Consider the following 17,801-nt stretch of genomic DNA (forward strand, 5'->3'; position numbering starts at 1 on the left):
TCCCCACAATGAGTCCAAGTTTAGGGTTTCCTGGTACGACTTCAGGGGGGTTAGTTTGAATCACTGGCCTCCATGAAATTTCCTGGGGACTGCTGATTTCCAGGAACACACATTTAACCTTCAGTGTCTTTGGGTCGGGGTATGGGTGAATGCCTGCGCAGCCCTCAGGGTCATCTGCCTGGACTCTCTAGTGCCTGTGTGTCTGTGTCTTTCTGGGTGTGCATGTCTGTATGTGCACATCTGAGTGTTTCCTGTGTGAGTCACATACCTGCACATGTATGACTGTGGCTTGGGTGTCTAATGGGGTGGGCATGGGACATTTGATAGAGCAGGTCAGAAAATGCGGATTATCGGGGTTGACCTCTCAGTAGGCTCTGTTTGCTCTGAGAACCCTGCCTCACTGGCTGATGGGCTGGTTGTACTAGCTGATCCTCTGGACTCTGAGAGAGCTGGTTTCTTGGTGCCTTGGCCTAGAGTCTAGAGCGGATCTGGGGCTCAGGGAGCCTCAGCAGGAGGCTGCTTGTGACTAGCTAATTGGTCCCTTTGCACTGCTGAGGCGCACCATCACCTTGGCACTGTGGTGGCTGCTCCCTGCTGTGCCCTTTCGGCAGTGTGTGTAGGGGTGATCTGCCAACCCCAGAGCCATTCTGTCCACCAGCAGCCATGCCAATGAAGCCGTAGGCAGAGGTGAGCCTGCCCACCACCTGCAGTGGCCCCTTTTGTGGGAGCCACAGGGAGGAGAAGAGGGCTGTTTTCTCAGAACCTGCCTGGGATGACCCAAGGTGGTGGCCACCGTGTCTACTCTTCTAATAGCTACAAAAGGAAGAACAGTCCATGCTGCCCACTCTTCTCTGCTCAGGTTTCTTCTCTCCCTTCTGTCTCTCCCTTCCAGTTCCCACTGGACAAACTCTGGTCCATGCTCTTGCTGGAACTTGCTGTCATAATGGACGCAGTCAGTGTGGTGGCCATCAGCCCCATGTAGCCTCCGCATACACAACATGTGTCTCAGGCAACTCTAGAACTGGACTCTAAGTTTAATTTGGTTTCTCCAGGTCCCACTGGAGACACTATCAATGTCATCATCTGCTGGTGACAAAGCCCGTCTGTGTCCATGGGTCACTGGAACGTGATAGTGACTCTTCCAAGGGCAGGGCAGGACTACTGCACAGCACCCAGGCAGGTCACCCACGGCAGGCAGAGAGCAGGAAGAGGGGCTGAGAGTACAGCGCAGGTCTCGAGACTTAGAGGCTCGGCTTGACCCCAATCTTTTGTCTGCCCTGCAACCAGGGAGTCCAGCAAAGAGCAATGACTGAAGCTTGGATTTTAGGTCCACTCTTAACCTGTAGGAAGACTTTAGGGTTAGTCATATCGTCATTCATTGGAGCCTGGGGTTGCCCACTCTGCTTGTAGGTAAGAAAAGGGCATGTGTTAACATGTGGGAATACATATATACCGATGGGGCAGTATGTTGGGTTTTTCATGACTGGGATTTCACTCATCTTTATAGGGTTGGTTGTTACTCTTTAGTTTGTTCTCTGAGACAGGGTCTCAGTACATGTACGCTGGCCTTGAACTTGCTGGGTAGCCCAAGCTGCCTTCAAACTTGCTATCCTCCTGCCTCAGCTTTCAAAGTGCTAAAGTTACAGGCCTTTGCCACAAAGCCCAGCATGTGGTTCTTTTAGAAATAAGGAGATAAGAGGCTCAGAGAAGTAGCTCTAGTGTCCAAGGCCACACAGCAGACAAGTGGCAGAACTAGGGTTTGAACCAGGCACTTTGGCAAGGTGGTTGTCCACCTCCACCTTGCTTAGATTGAAAGGCTGAGTCGGAGGCAGCTGCAGCACCAATCAGACTCTTGTACAAGCCACACAGCAGAAGAAGGGACTCAGATTCTTCAGCCTCTACCCAGGGAACCCACCACTAGAGCCCTGGAAACAGACATAAGTGGCTGAGAGGCAGTGGGATGACTGAGCATTTAAAGGTGCTTGCCACACAAGCTTGGTGATCTGAGTCCAATCCCTGGGACCCACAAAAGAGTGGAAGGAGAGAATCAACTCCAGAAAGTTGTCCTCTAACCTCTACAGACACACTCTGACACACTTTTCCCACCTACATCATGCATACACACACACACACACATTTTAAAAAATGGGATTGGACAAAGAAGAGTGGTAAGATTGGCAAGGATGAGCCAGAGAAACCATGTAGGAAGGCTTACTTGAACTCTGGCTTCCTTCAGTGGCTGATTTCATTCCCTGAGCATCACCAAGGCCATTTTGTCTCATTTCAAATATCAGCTGCTTCATTAAAATACCCCCGAGTGTTGTGGCTTCAAGCAAGTATGTGTTCTCTGTTCTCCATGTGCACCGTGAGCTCACCTCTGCTTCATATGCTGTCACCTGGGTGGTCTTCCTGCTTCAAGTGGCTGCATGTGGCCAGCTGAGGGGCCAGCTCAGTCCAGGGCTCAACTGGAACATGGCATAGATAGCCTTCTGCATCCTTCCACCAAGGCTGCGCGCTCTGCACACAGCTCTTTCAGCAGAGGGACTGCATTGCATACCCAGAAGCTCCAGGCTCTGCAAGGACGGAGCCAGGCCCTAACGCTGAGGCCTGGACAGAAAGAGTAGCTGTGCTAGTCTCACAGGTGGCTCGGAAGGACAGATGGCACGCCTGTGTCTTTCAGGATCCCGCTACCCTATGAGCCTGCTAACCCTCATGCTACTGTGTCTGAGACAGCATCCCTACTGCCCCTACCTACAGTCTTAGCTTCCAGAGAGCCCTCCCCACCAGGCTTTCTGCTCTCTCTGAACTGGCTCCTAGGCACAGCCCAGGCCTCTGTGCCTTAGTCCCTTACCCAGAATGCCCTTTCCACAATGTTCATCTAGCCAACACCTTCCATTTTCCTGACTCTCCCCCAGAACTGGCTTTCGCTACCTGCTCCTCAGCTCTGCACACATCCCATTAGCGTGCATGGTGCAGGGAGTCAGGGCCCCAACTTGACAGGGTCTTTCTTAGAGGACACAAAGTGTAGCCCACTGGGGCGGATGCATGGCTCTGACAATGGCAAGGGGTACACAGGGGCCCTAGAAACAGTCTTTGTGGCTCTGATTCTATATAGTCCTTACTTTTTGGCACCTTGTTTTCTCCCCTGTGAGCATCCAATGAGAATGGTACCTAGAAAGCCACGGGGCATGCTGATGCTCTTGCTAATTCGTGCTCCTAGCTGGGGTATAAGCCAATGGCAGAGCAGTTACCTAGTGTATGTGAAGCCCAAGGCTCCATCTCCAGCACCACCCTAACGCCTGCTCCACACAGACTGAACCCACAGACGTCTGTTCCATCTATTTGATGCCTTGGCATGTGGGATCCAGGGCAGGCTCACCATGACCTTCAGCCCATACCTTCCCCCTGCTCCAGCTCTGAGTCACAGCCAGCTAGTGCTCCAGGAGCCTCCGAACCCCCTCATCTTCTAGCATGCCAAAGAGCATGAAAAGCAGCAGGCTGGAAGCACAGAAGTGGTACCAAGGTCAGCCAGTAAGTGGCTGGCCTGGGCCTGGCCGCAACTCTAACTGGACACATTCTCTCTCTCTTCCTCTCTCTTTCTCTGTCTCTCTCTGTCTCTCACTCTCCCTCCCTCCCTTCCAGGAAACCTGATGTTAATAAAGTGGAGCCAGAAGCCCTTTCCAAAACCTACCATGACTTCCCATGGAGCCCTGGGGACATGGCCAGTTAGAGAGGCTCATCCTCCCCTACAGGGTAGGCCAGCTATTCTTCCTGTTGTTCATGGCAAGCTGGCTCTCCTCTCTGAACCTCAGTATCTTCATCTTCTAAAGGGAAGGGAAGCTGGCAGAGCCAAATAGGTGGTGCCTGCAAAGTCCCGCGATACAGCCATGTCACAAATGGCCTCGTCCACCCTGGCCATCTCTGCTGTTCCCATTGCACCTGTGTGCTCAAGCTGAGATCTGGTCTTTCTCTTTGAGTTTGCAGGGCTGGACACAGCTTGGCTGGCAATAATCAGGCTGCCTTCTGGGCCCAGAAAATGCTGAAGACCTTTGCTATGAGCACATGCTCCAGTGCTGGGGCCACACAGGTGTTAAAACCTGAGACCAGAGACAAAGAGAAGGGTAACCAGGCCCACATATCATTAGGGACTTGTCCAAGCCAGGGACAGATGGAATTAAGTCTTGGTGTCTGGGGTGGGAACCAGCACCATGGGTGAGGAATTCATGTGACCCTGTCATCTCCAGTTAAGGGATCCTATACTCCCCTTTCTATAGCTGGAAAACTACAAGTGGCATGTCACTCTGAGGGACAGCTATTGGCAAGCCGTTCCATGACATCTATTTAGAGCTGGCAGTCCCTCCCCTGTCTTCAGGGGTGAGGGCAATGCTCCAAGCACCAGAGCTGATGTGCAGCCAGGCCTTTTCATGCCCCCTTCTCTGAGCTCCTGAAAACGACTTTCACAATGAGAAAACCTCAGGAGGTGAGGAAGCCTACTGCTGAGTACCAGCTAGTCCAAGGCAGCAGCTTGCCACATGGAGTGGGTTTCTCCTACTGCTGTTGGCAGGGTTAGTCATGACAGGACCAAAGTAAAGATGCATTATCAATGCATAGAGAGACATTCTGGAAGAACCTTTTAAGCGTAGGAAGTCCTCATACATTTATAATGCTGGCAAATGCAGTAAGTATTTTCTGGAGGGCACTGTATAGGAAACCACTAAGAGCCGGATCCTGGAAGAGGAACAGGATGAGCGGAAGCAATGAGAGAAGCTTTGCATCCCATCATGCTCTTTCCATTTCACTTGAATTGTTTTTCAGGTGCACTTGAAAAATTAAAATAGGGGCTTATGTGGTTGGTAGGAGGGTCATGTCTACCAGCATAGGCCACACATCTACCCTGAACCTTCGACTCAAGCATTTGGCTGGGCTGAGATGGCAGACACCAGCTACACACTTAAGCTTTTACGTGGGTGCTGGAGTTCCAAACGCAGGTCCTCATGCTTGAACGGTAAGAACTCTATCAGCTAAGCCAAAGCCCCAGCCGTAGAAGAAATATGTTTAAAGGAGCAACAACAAAATCCTAATCCTCTGATGGGCTGAGGAGAAAGTTCAGCCAGTAAGCTGCTTGCCACACACTATGAGGACCTGAGCTCAAGCCCCAGGGTCCATGAATAAGAGGCATGGTGCTCTGTAATCCCAGTACTGGGGAGGTGAAGGCAGGAGAAACACTGGACTGCTCTGGCCAGCCAACCCTCGTGTAACTGGCAAACCCCAGCAAGACACTTCCTCAAAACACAAGGTAGACTGTAGCCTAAGGAATGATAGCTGAACACGAGTTCTAACCACCCGCACATGCACATACATGCACAAGCACCTACATGAACATGCACAGGTGTGAGCACGCATGCACACACATCTTTGAGAAGATGATAAATGCTGTGGACTAATCTCAAGAACTTCTCAAAAACACATTTGTTTATATAATTAAGAAATCTAAGCCAGGCATGGTGGCTCACATCTTTAATCCCAGTATTTGGGAGGCGGAGGCAGGGTTATCTCTGTGACTCCAAGGACAGCCTGGCCTACAAAGAGAGTTCAGGACAGCCAGAGCTCTGTTATGCAGAGAAATCTTATCTTGAAAAACAAACAAAAATTCCAAACAACAACAACAAAACAAATCTTTCTGGGAAGCCAGGCTTAAACAAGAGCTTCATGACTGGAAGGAGGAGACAGTTCTGATACCTATATTGAGACACTATATCAATAATTTAAAAAAGGAAAAAAATCCTAGCTCAGTGCAGGTTCTAGAAGGGAGCAGTTAATTTGACGTTGGGCTCTGTGCCTTATGTGGAGCCTTGACCACAGTAAATGCCCAAAATGTGCTAATGGACAATTTGGTTTTGCTCTCATGGATCCTGAGCTTGGTAACGGAAATCAGTAACTAAATGGCACTATTGCTGAACACCAGCTGGGAGTACAGGCAGGAGCAGAAATGTCAGTGTGAGACTGAGGGCTCCTGTCCCCCACACCGGGGCACAGGTGACTGGGGACCCACCTGTCACCATGGCTGAGGGGCTGGAAGTGGCAGACATGGGCAGGACTTTCCTCTGTCAGCTGCAGAGGGGGTGAGGTAGAAAATGTTCTACCCACCCTGGCCTTCCCACCCTCCTAGGCACAGAAGCGAGCTGAGCCAAGGATAAAGCTGTTCCAAACATATTTTTTTAGGAGCCAGAATCCACCCCGCAAAGGATTTCTTCCCTTAGACCCAGGATGTGAGACACTGGCCAGAACATTGCAAGCGCCCCTTCAAGGGTGATGTTTCTCCATGGGGTGGTGACATTTTCCTTTCATCAGATGACTTCCAGCTCCCCCTAGCCACCCCTGTCTTATGTTTTCAAAGGTAATTGTTTGGTTATAATACAAAGAAATGAGATTCACTCTGCCATTTTTTATATACATACGATATATAATTATACTCTGTTCTCATTCATTCCCATTTTTCTGTCCCTGCCTGTTAGTCCCTCTCCTCAATAGTCCTCCCCCTCTTTTCTTGACACGTAAATTCATTTAACCTCTCTTGTCCACCTCTTTAGGCCTCTTCCTTTTAGTTCTACTTTCATATTCTACACACACGCACACACACGCACACACGCACACGCTCCCACAAGCACACATGTAGACTCTGCACATGCTGTCTTCCTGAATGGTTTATTTGCTGAAGATAATGATCTCCAGTTCCATCCATTTTCCTGTACATGCCATCATCTCTTCCTTTACTGAACAAAACCCCACTGTATTTATGTCCCACATTTTCTTTATCCATTCATCTGCTGATGGTCATCTAAGCTGGCTCCATACCTCAGCTGGCAATAAACATGGATGGATAGGCATGCTGACCTAGGATCCTTCCAGTTACCCAGGAGTGGTATAGCTGGGTCAAATGGCAGTTCTATTTTTATTTTTATTTTTTTAAGGGTACCCATACTGATTTCCACAATGACAACACCATTCCCTTCAGTAATGTACAATGGTCTCTCTTAGCAGAGTATGATGGCTCATGCCAGTAATCCCAGCTCTTAGGAGACTAGGAAGATTCCTATGAGTTTTAGACTGGCTTAGTCTATAGAATTAGACTTTGTAACAAACAAACAAACAAACCAAATGAAAACTGTGGGTGTGGGTGTGGGTGTGGGTGTGGGTGTGGGTGTGGGGTGGCTCTGCTCCCCTTTCCCCACATCCTCACCAGCATTTGCTGCTGTCTAATTTCTTGATGACATCCACTCTGGCTGAGATGAGATAGTCTCTCAATGTGGCTTTGATTTAAATTTCTTTAATGGCTAAAGATGTTGAACACTTGCTCAAATATTTGAGTCATCTGTATCTCTTTGTTTGAGATCCATCACTTCATTAGGCCTTTCCTCCCTGCATGGTTCTGAAACTTCTGAGAGCTTCCTGGTGCCTTCGTGGTGGGGTTTTACACACTCACCAGTGTTCACTCAGTGTAACCATTCCTAATGTTAGTCATGGAACAATCATGGTAACACGGCTCTGCAATCCCAGGATTTAGGAGGCAAGGTAGGACGATCAGAAGTTCAATACCAGTCTGGATTACAAGAGACCCTATCTCAAATATAGACAGAGAGACAGACAGATAGATGATAGAGATGATAGATTAGATAGACAGCCAGACAGATAGATAGATTAAAAAAAGTTAGCATCTCCTTCATCTGTCCTAGCATCTCCTGGTTCCTTGTAGTTATTTCTGGTGCCTTATACTCTCTCTGGTTTGAGTGAAAGTCTAGAATGGGATTGTTCTCTGTTCCCTTCCAGCCCATGAATTCCTGTGATCCAGAGCTCCTTTTCTCCTAATAATCAAAGCCTCTGCCAAGGTTAAATTCCTCTCCTGTTCCTGGTGCTGTCCACATACTCCTGAGCCCTGGCCTCAGGCTGAGTCTACAGCCTGCCTGTCAAACACTGCATGTGGTCCTGAAAGGCTTTATCTTCCCTAAGACCAAAGAAAGAGCAGCAACCATTCCTTTATCTCCCCCAGTAGCCACTGACAGAGGGCCTGGTAGAAGAGGTTGCCCCAAGAAGGGACACTTTCAGTTAGCTGAGGTAGGAATTGGGTTTTCTGGGGCAGGACCAGCAGGGCCCTGGAGAGGAGGCTGGATTCCACCTCCTGATCTTCCATCTCAGCTCCTCAAGAGGCTGTTGGCACCCTGGACCCCTCTTCTCCTGACCTGGAGCACTTGGCAACCACAGGCACAGATGCCCCTCCTCAGTCAAGCTGGAGTCACTTTCTCACTGAGGCCCTTCCTGACTCTGGCATTCCTTTCTCTCCTGACATTTGTTTTTCTGCTTTATGTACCTATCAGTTCTGAAAGGTGTTTGTCCTACTCGGGGTCACTACTGCTGTGATGAAATACTGTGACCAAAGAAATTTGGGGAAGAAAGGGTTTATTCAGCATATGCTTCCATGTCCCAGTTCATCACTGAAGGAGTCAGGACAGGAACTAAGCAGGGCAGGAACCTGGAAGCAGAAGCTGATGCGGAGACCGTTGGAGGAGTGCTGCTTATTGACTTGTTCTCCACGGCTTGCTCAGCCTTGCTTGCTCTTTGAATCCAGCGCCACCAGGATGGCACCCTCTATAATGGTCTGGGCCCCCCCTGTCATCACTAATTAAGAAAATGTTCTATGGGCTTGCCTACAGCCTGATCTTACAGAGGCATTCTCAGCTGAGGCATCCTCCTCTCTGACGATTCTACCTTGTGTTAAGTTGACATAAAACTAGTCAGTATTTTATTCTTACCTTCAAATGAAAGACTAGAGGAAAGGCTGGGTGTGGTGGTACCTGAGCTATGTATAGTCCTAGCAACTCATGAGGCAAAGAGAGGATAGCAAGTTCAAGGGCAGCCTTAGCTGTGTATTACAGACCTTTCTCAAAACAACAAAACAAAACACCACAACAGCAAGATGTACAAAGGACCCAACAAATGACTCTTGTTCAGCTGAGCATGCAGCCAGACATGGGTCTGTGCTTCTCCTGTCCGGGGACAGACCATCTGCGACCAGGGGCCACTAACACCAAGGACCTCTTCTGGCCAAAGCCTTTGTCAAGATGCCAAAGAAGCCATATAAGCAGAGCTACAGGGTCAGGAAACAGTCAAGGGCAGTGTGATATTGGTCCCTGGAATTTCCTGAGTAGAGATGAAATGCAAAAGACCCTCTAGGTTTTAGTCCCAACACAATCTTTCAGATACAATGCTAAGTCAGTTTTAGCATCTCAACTGACAAAATGAGTTCCTTGTGGATATAAGTCCTTTGGCAACATTCCCCTGGCTCTGGAATTAGCCCTAAAGTGTAAGCCAGAAGCTGTTTTAGTGGCCAATGAAGCTGAGTTTAGGATATGAAAGGGCTCACCCAAAATTACTCAGCTTCAAGTCCACATTATTCAGTGATATTTGCCCTCTGAGTTCATATTTCAAGGGAATCATTATTAAAGAAGAGACCCTTTTAAGCTGGTCATGATGGGAAGGGAGGAAAAGGAGGAAGAGGAGGCAGAAGGGGGGGAGGAGACACCTAGGAGGGGGATATCATTTAATGGAAGCTAGGTGTGGTGGAGTACACCTACAGCCCCAGAATTTCTAAGTCAGAAGGATCCAGAGTTCAAAGTCATCCTTAATTATATAGTGAATGTGAGGCCAGCCTGGGTTACCTTAGACCCTGTTTCAAAACAAAAAACAAACAAAACAAAACAAAACAAAAACGAGGGAGAAGCCGGGCATAGCTGGCTGAGGAGATGCAGGGAGCAGAGAGCCTGATGAATATTGGTGAGTTTCTGGGGTTCTCCCGCTGTCCGCGGGAGGTGTCCTATCGCCTACCAGCAGGTAGAAGGAAGTGGATGAGGAAAGCTGGGTCTGTCCCCTTAGACAGAATCCTGCTTCTCAGGCCCAAGATCACCGAAGCCGGACCCAGAATCTGGAGGGGCTGTCCTCTCAGAAGCTGCTAGCAGTATGTGGTGGCTTTGAACCTCTCCATCACTGCTCAGACTTCCTAGCACAGCAGCTGAGCTCAGGGCAGCGGCAACATTTATGGGTGGGTGGTGGGGATGCACGGGTCAGCCTCACACACCCCACCTGCAGCTGTGACGGACCTGTAAGGGGTAAGAGGCTAACCCAACGCGGCGTGGGGGAGCCCTGTGCTGCTGTTTCTACCACGCACAGCTTGCCTGCCCAGAGGCTCCTTTCCATTCTTGGGTTTTAATTTAGAGCACTGTTAAGATGATACAGCTCCGGGGTGGGAGGCATGCACTCTAGTGAGCAAAAGGTAAATCCCACAGTGGAGTCCCTTTGGATTGAAGAGGCTGGGATCCACTTGGGGAGAGGAGATGCTGCAGAGTGGGAGGGCTGTGGATTGGTACCTCAGGAGGCCTCTCCACCTCCGCTGTTCCTCTTCAGTAAGCATTCACTGCCGCCAACTGCATGCCAGGATCCAGGGACACCAGCTTGTTAATCCAGTCCCCAGGTCATAGTCTCACCCTCCCTCCCTCTAAGAACCAGAGCCTGGAGGCAGAAGTAGGGAACTTGGGGGCTGGTGAGACCTGAGACCTTCTCACTCTGTGCCAGGACAGCCTGGTCTACACAGAGAGTTCCAGGACAGCCAAGGCATGTAGAGAGGCCCTGTCTCAAAAACGAAACAGAAAAGCAAACAAAAGGATCTCGCCTTAGCTGATATGTCTAGGTTTATGTCAGGCTGACGAGCACTGTGTTGCTCAGCCTTGGAAGGATTTTGTGTCTCCTTGGGAAAACTAAACTCAGTGGGTGGGCCAGAGAACACTGGCCAGAGTTCACTGGAGGACTGTTTGTGGAGTGGGGAAAGACAGAGGGACATCCCAGTGGCCTGACTGGTGGCACATGCAAGTTTTTCGGTGGGAAGCCAGTTGGGTTCAGGGATTGTGTGAGCAGATACATTGGAAAGGCACAGCTGCAGGCTTCACAAGTTTTCTGGAAGGATCTGAAGTCCCAGAACACCAAGAGCTGTGCTTGAAAAGCTTGTCTTCTATTTAACACCCAATTAATACCTGAAAATCAGGTGAGTCTCACACCTACACACACACACACACACACACACACACACACACACACACACACGAGCTTTATTTGAGGACACCTCCCAGTCCTGACCCAATATGGCAAGACATCACAAGCACTATGATACCTGTTAGATAAGGAATTCCATAGCCCAGGCCTTCCCTGGAGCTCCAGGACCCCTGGGCGTCAGAGCACTATGTCACCAGAAGAGGAATTTGTATTTGTGTCTGCATTGTATCTGAATTTATCCTGAGAAAGAATCCACGACTTTGCCCTGGATCACCAAAGGCTTGAGGCCCCGAAAGGATTGGAACTATAGTTGTAAATTGAGTGCCTTTTTTTTCCTCTTTCCTTTTCCGCTTTGGAAATTGAATCCAAGGCCTCATGCAATGCTAAGCAAGTCTGCCACTGAAGCACTGCCCCCTCTCTTTTCTTTTATCTAAGACAGAGACTAAGTTAGTCTTGAACTTCCAGCCTTCCCGCCTCACGCTACAAATAGCTGATGACAATCACACACCACACCCTCACAATTTTTTAATGGGTTTTCTACTTCACAGGGGGTGATTTGGGAGTCAGTTGGCTCTTGGAAACATGGCAGCCTCATGCCTTCCCCCTGGAAGTGCCAGCTGAGCCCAGAATATCACTTGTCTAGACAGCAGACTAGGAGAAGGGAGAAGAAAAGATGGGAAGAAGGAGTCAGGTGTACCTGGCTCAGTAGCATCTTTTCAAATTCATGTTTTTCCAAGACCTCAGTGGAATTAGGGTCATTGCAGATATGACTAAGATGAAGTTATACAGGCACATGATGGTCCCTTAACTCCACATGACTGGTACCCTTATTTTTTAAAAGGAGATGCTGGCTAGTGTGCTGGCTCAGTGGGCAAAGTTACTTGCTGCCAGATCTAAGGACCTGAGTTCAACCCACATGACCCACATGGTGGAAGGAGAAAACTGACTCCATCAAGATGTCCTTTGACCTCCACACACATGCTGCCCTGGCATGCACATCCTCCCAGCACATACTAGATAGATGGATGATAGACAGACAGACAGACAGACAGATGAGAGATGGATGGAGAGATATAGATAGATATAAACAGGTAGATAGATGGATGGTAGATAGATGATAGATGGATGAATAGATAGGTGATAGAGAGGGAGAAAGAGAGAGAGAGATATAGTAAAAAGAAAAGAAGTTGCTGAGATTTGGCATGTCGGAGTTTCCAAGCAAGAAAGCACAGATTTCTCACAGCCACCAGAAGCCAGGATAGTGTGGAGATACTCTTCTCCGGCCTCCAAAAGGAACCAAGGATTCCTGCACCTTGGTTTAAAGGCTGGCCTCCAGAATTGAGAGGGTATTTCTACTGTGTTGAGCCACCCAGCTTGAGGCAGTAAAGCCCTGTGGTGGCAACGGGCAGACTCCCAACAGAGCTTCTGAGAGCCTGAGGTCCCCTGAGTCGCCGGCTCCCAGTCACTGCAAAGACCGGGCCTCATGAGGTTAGAGTCCGTACTGTGTCCTGTGGCCCATGCTCCTTGAGGCTGCGCTCACTCAGGTGTGCAGACAGTGCCCAGCTGGACAGACTTCCCCTCCTCAACAGTCAAACCAAACATGCTCTCCTCCAAGCCCTCAAGTCACTTGCCACTTGGCAGCGAAAGGGCTTCAGTCCAGTTCCTGGCTGGCAGCACTGACAAGCACCCATCTGCTCCGGAAGAGCGTGGCCTGGATAAACAGAGCCAGATTCTACCTCCCACAGCCAACCCGGCCTGGCGGGAGGAAGCTCTGGGCCTCAGGCTGCAGGCCAATCTGGCCGTGGCTGGTTGCTGCAGCAGTGACAAGCTTCGCTTGACTGGGAGTGAGACGGGACAAAGGAAGAGCTGGGTGTAGTTGGGCCCCAGTCACCTCTTTGAAACCCTGCTGGGTCCAAAGCCACTGTCCCCTCCATCTGCCTCCTGCCCCGTGGCAGCCGCCACCCCTCCCCCACCCCCGCCCCATTTGTGCCCTCATAGAGCCATCTGTCACTTTCAGCCCCTGGTAAGCACTGTGGTCTTATGACTCAGCACCCAGCCTGAGCTGCTCTGTGGGTGGCCACTCTGGAAACTTTGAACAAGAGAGGAGGAGGGTCGGAAGGGGCTTGAGCTAGGAACCGGCCACAGGAGGAGGCACGCGCAGACCCCAGAGCACCAGGCCCAGACAGCGCAGGCTTCACCCAGTTTTAGAGCACACCAACTGTCACATGCCAGACCCTCATGAAGTTCTCACCTCTCCACCGGATCCCAGCCAGCCTCTGCCAGGCCCGGCCCTCTGCTGAAGGGAGTGTTTCTCCTTTCCTTCAATTCATGTTTCTTCTGCATTCTTCTCGGCTCCTGAAGCATATTCACCTGTTTTGTTCTGTTGGTTTTTTTTTTTTTTTTTTTAAGCGGCCCATTGAGTAGCTCTGTCTGGCTTCCAATTTCCAGAGATCTACCTGCCTCTGCCTACCAATTGCCGAGATTAAAGGTGCGCGCCATAACACCCAGCTCACCCACACATTTTTTGAGAAGGACGTAGAGATTCCATGGCAGCTCTCTGAATACTCTAGTGACTCGCTTCAGCCGGTGCTTACTTAGAGGAGGAACTGTGAGGCTGTGTAAGGAAAGCTGAGGGTGAAGGTTGAGAGGGTCACCACCACCACAGTGGCAGGGCAAGAGCACCCAACAGGGGCCACCCAGGGAGGGAGAGAAGCAGGCCAAATCTCAAACTGCCCCGCAGCCTCACAGTGGCATGACTGACTGTGTCTCTATCTGGTATCTCTCTGCTCCCTCAGCCTGGCATCTTGGGGAAGTGGCTCCAAGTCTGTCGTGAGTCACATGCTCTCTGCACCTGTTGCCCCCACTCAGGGTGTTTGACTTTCCAGGAAAACCCTGCAGGCTGGGACTGTCCTGCATTTGGAAGATCAGGAATGGAGGCTAGGCCCCAAGCCCAGGGTGAGGACAATCCCTGCCCTGCAGGAACCTCCTGAGTCCTCTTCCAGAGCTGAGGCCTTTCGAGCTGGACAGACGGTCACACCACTGCCTGTTACAGAGCAGTGAGAGATTTAGCCTGCTCCTCTTCCTTCCTGGGTGGCCCCTATTAGGTCCATCTTAGAGTCCCTCACAGACCTTGTAGGCTTGCTTCCTCCTAGCCCTATTGTCCCCCAACAGACCCACGACATCTTTTTTCTCTTTGTGGTTGTTTTATTTCTGGTAACCACAAGGAAACAAGACAGGGCTAACCAAAATAATGAATCCTGGGAAAGTCCTGAAAGTCCCCAAATGGTAGCAGAAAAGCCTAAATATGCCCTGTAACTGAGTGAGACCTTGGCAAGGTCCCTTGCTCTTCCTAGCTTTCCTCAACCAGAAGAGCCAAGAGTATTTGCCCAAACTGGGCAAGCTGACACATACCTATAGTCTTAGCTACTTGAGAAGCTGAGGTGAGAGGATTGTTTGAGCCCAGTAGTTTAAGACCACCTTGGTAACATAGCTAGACCATGTCATGGGCAGGGAGCAGGGAGAAGGGCGAATGGAATTAGCCTGAAGGATTGTATTAGAAGGTAAATAAGGCAGAATACAGTCTGAGGTGGTCCAGTTTGTTCCTTTCAAAATGGGCACAGTCCATTTATACCCTCTATGGTATGATCATGGTGAATATCCGTTTATGCCCTCTGCGTACACACAGTGAGTTTGGGCACAGGGCTGAGGATTCCCTCTGTGCCAACCTCCCTGGTCCAGTCCTTCGATTTTTCCTGGAGACAGGTCCTCTCTCCCAAAAGCATTCCTTCCCCTCCCCTCCGCCTCACCCCTTCCTCCTCCCAGGCACTGGGCTATTTTCCCCGGCCAACCCTCTCTCAGGGGAAAGTCTTTCCCAAGAACACTGTTGATTCCCAGAACAGGAAGGTGGGCAGAAGACGGCCCCCGCTGGAGAGCCAGAGGGTGAGCTTCTGCCGGACTCTAGAATAACAGCCTTCCAGCAAAACTGCTGTTGCTGCCCGCAGCTTGCCTGCTTCCCAGCTGCAGAACATGTGACTTCCCCCAGAGGCACACAAGTAAGCTGCAGGCTGCCAGAGTGGAGCACCTGCTGATACTTCTCAGAGCGGTGCTCCTCACGGTGACCACCCGTGCCAGTGACATCCCTCTCCAGGCACAGGCAGGGCCCTGAAACACAGGCGAGACCAACACGGGCAATGCCCCGGGCCCTGACATTCTATGGAGAGTGATCAGAATTCAAATAAGTCAGCCAAGCAACTCCTGAAAATGATACCTGCCATGAAGGAGCTACGTCTGGGTAGCGGGGGTTCGGGCAGAGTGGCAGCTGGGTTTAGGGAAGGGGCATCCTCGGTACCCACGTAGCCAGGGAGGCTTCTCAGAAAGGCCATGTTCAGCTGAGAACTGAGTGGCGAGGTACAGTTATGAGAACCAGGAAGAGGCATTCAACTACCAGGACAAAGAATGCAAAGAGACTGTGGGCAGAAAAAAGGCAAAGATGGTTGGAGCAGAGAAGAGATGGCAATAGGGACTCAAGGAGAAGTGTCAGGGCTGGACCTTGCATCTTTGTCATGGCGCTGAGTTTGTGTTTATTCTGAGAGCAATGATCTACAAGGTGGAACTTAACTTTTCTTTCTTTTCCTTCCTTCCTTCCTTCCTTCCTTCCTCCCCACCTCCCATCTGCCGAAGTGTTGCTCATAGCCCAGACTGTCTTCTAATTCCCTGAATGACCAAAGCTGACTTTGGATTCTTGATCTTCCTGTCTCCACCCCGCAAGTAAGTCCTGGTATGACAGGTATTCCCCACATTTTTTTTTTTTTTTTGATAGAGTTCCTTTGGTAGCCCAGGCTAGCCTCAGACCTGAACATGCCCCTGCCGCCATCTGTCCAGTCCTAGGACTACAGGTATGTGCTATTATGCCCAGCTTGGTCAGGAATTAAGCACTGACCCTTACTACTTAGTATTTAGATAGCTCACACAGGCAGCTGTGAGAAGAATGGACAGACGAGGACAAATGTTTGTTAGGATGCACTGGTGGCCTGGCTCTCATGCGGGCTGTGGGAAAGGAGGAGGGCAAAGGCAGAGAGCTGTGTGTGAAGACAAGGCAGCACACAGTGCAGGCCTGAGGAGACAGTCAGCGCAGTTGGCAGCCTGAGGAGGGGCGCTGGAGGTGGCAGCCTGAGGAGGGGCACTGGAGACTACGTGTGGCTATGAGGGGCTGGGTGACTGGCTTTCACACTCATGGGCACAATCTGTGAATGTGTGTCCCAAAAGCGTGTGGCGGACTTCCATTCCTCATAGGTCACTGTCAGAGCTGATATCTGTATCACACGAAAGTTCTAGAAATAAACAGGGAGTCGCCAGGACAGAAATAACCTACAGGCCTCTCCTTTCCCTTTCTTTTAAATATTGGTTTGTTTGTGAGACAGATTCTCCATATCATAGCCCAAACTGGCCTTGAACTCTACCCTCTGGCCTCCACCTCATGGATGTTGAGATTACAGGCACACACCAGCACACCAGGCCTGCTTACTCCCTTTTTCCGTTTCAAAATTTTGTTAACACTGCATATATCCGCATGATAGAAGAGTCATTGTACTAGGGAACACACTTTCCACCGCTGTGTCCCCTCCCTGGAAAACATTCTCTTATTCTGCTTATTTTTTATTTGTTTCCAGAAATAGCCTGTGCTTTAAAGGAGCATCTCTTAGTAATATGTGAGTTTCTACTATTCATACCCATGCCTGGGATTCACACACACACACACACACACACACACACACACACCCTTTTCTGTATTTTTTCACCCCAATGTTTGCATTTCCTGAAAACTCCTGTGCCCTCCTCCCACAGCTGTCCAGTGGATCACCACAGAGAGCTGAACTCACCAGCAGGCAGCAGTCACCCACCCTGTCAGAGGATAAACATTTAGATGGTTTCCAGTTTCTGCTGTGTCATAAACACTGTTGCAAAGACATGTGGGTCTTTGTCCTCCCTCCTGGCTAAATTCCTAGAAGCAGAATTCCTTGCTCCAAGATAATTATATATGTATTTTCTGCCTTGATAAGTGTTGACCCAGAGCCTGCTCTTCTCCCTCCCCTGCTGACAGAGGCCCTCACTGTGTCCTGAGCAGATGTTTCATCTAAGCGAGCCACTCCCATGACCTTACAACTCACATTTTTTAGGGTAAGGACACCAGCATTGATGTTGTGAGCACTATCACCTCAATTCTGCAGCTGGGGACACTAGAGCAGCAGTACTTTAAATGACAGAGAATAAGCCACAAGCTGGAAAACCACAGGGACAGAAAAAAACAAGCAATGCAGGGACCCCAGCTGTCCAGATGAGCAGAGGGCACACAAGCTATAAGCCAAGAGTCAGGGCAGGTCTGTAACCCCTACCCCCCAGGACCACTGACAAGGTGTCTCACTTCTGTCTGGGCCTGCCGCAGGGCTGGATATGAGTGTCCAAAAGTCAGATAAGGGCCATCGGAAGTAGGTCACCAGCTGGAGGAGCAGGAGCAGAGATAAGAATGGATGCTGAAGTTGGCACTGACAGCTAAGTTTCCTTTCACCATAAACAGGTTGGCAGTGGCAAACCAAGACAATGCAGGAAGCATTAAGAGAGAGAGAGAAGGCTGTCGATAAAGTAAACCGCACTGGCTAAATGAGCCTGGGCTCAGCAGCACTCCAAGTCCGCTTGGAGGTCCCGAC

The sequence above is a fragment of the Meriones unguiculatus genome, chromosome 1, assembly GCF_030254825.1.
Source record: "Meriones unguiculatus strain TT.TT164.6M chromosome 1, Bangor_MerUng_6.1, whole genome shotgun sequence".
In the NCBI taxonomy this organism is placed as follows: Eukaryota; Metazoa; Chordata; class Mammalia; order Rodentia; family Muridae; genus Meriones; species Meriones unguiculatus.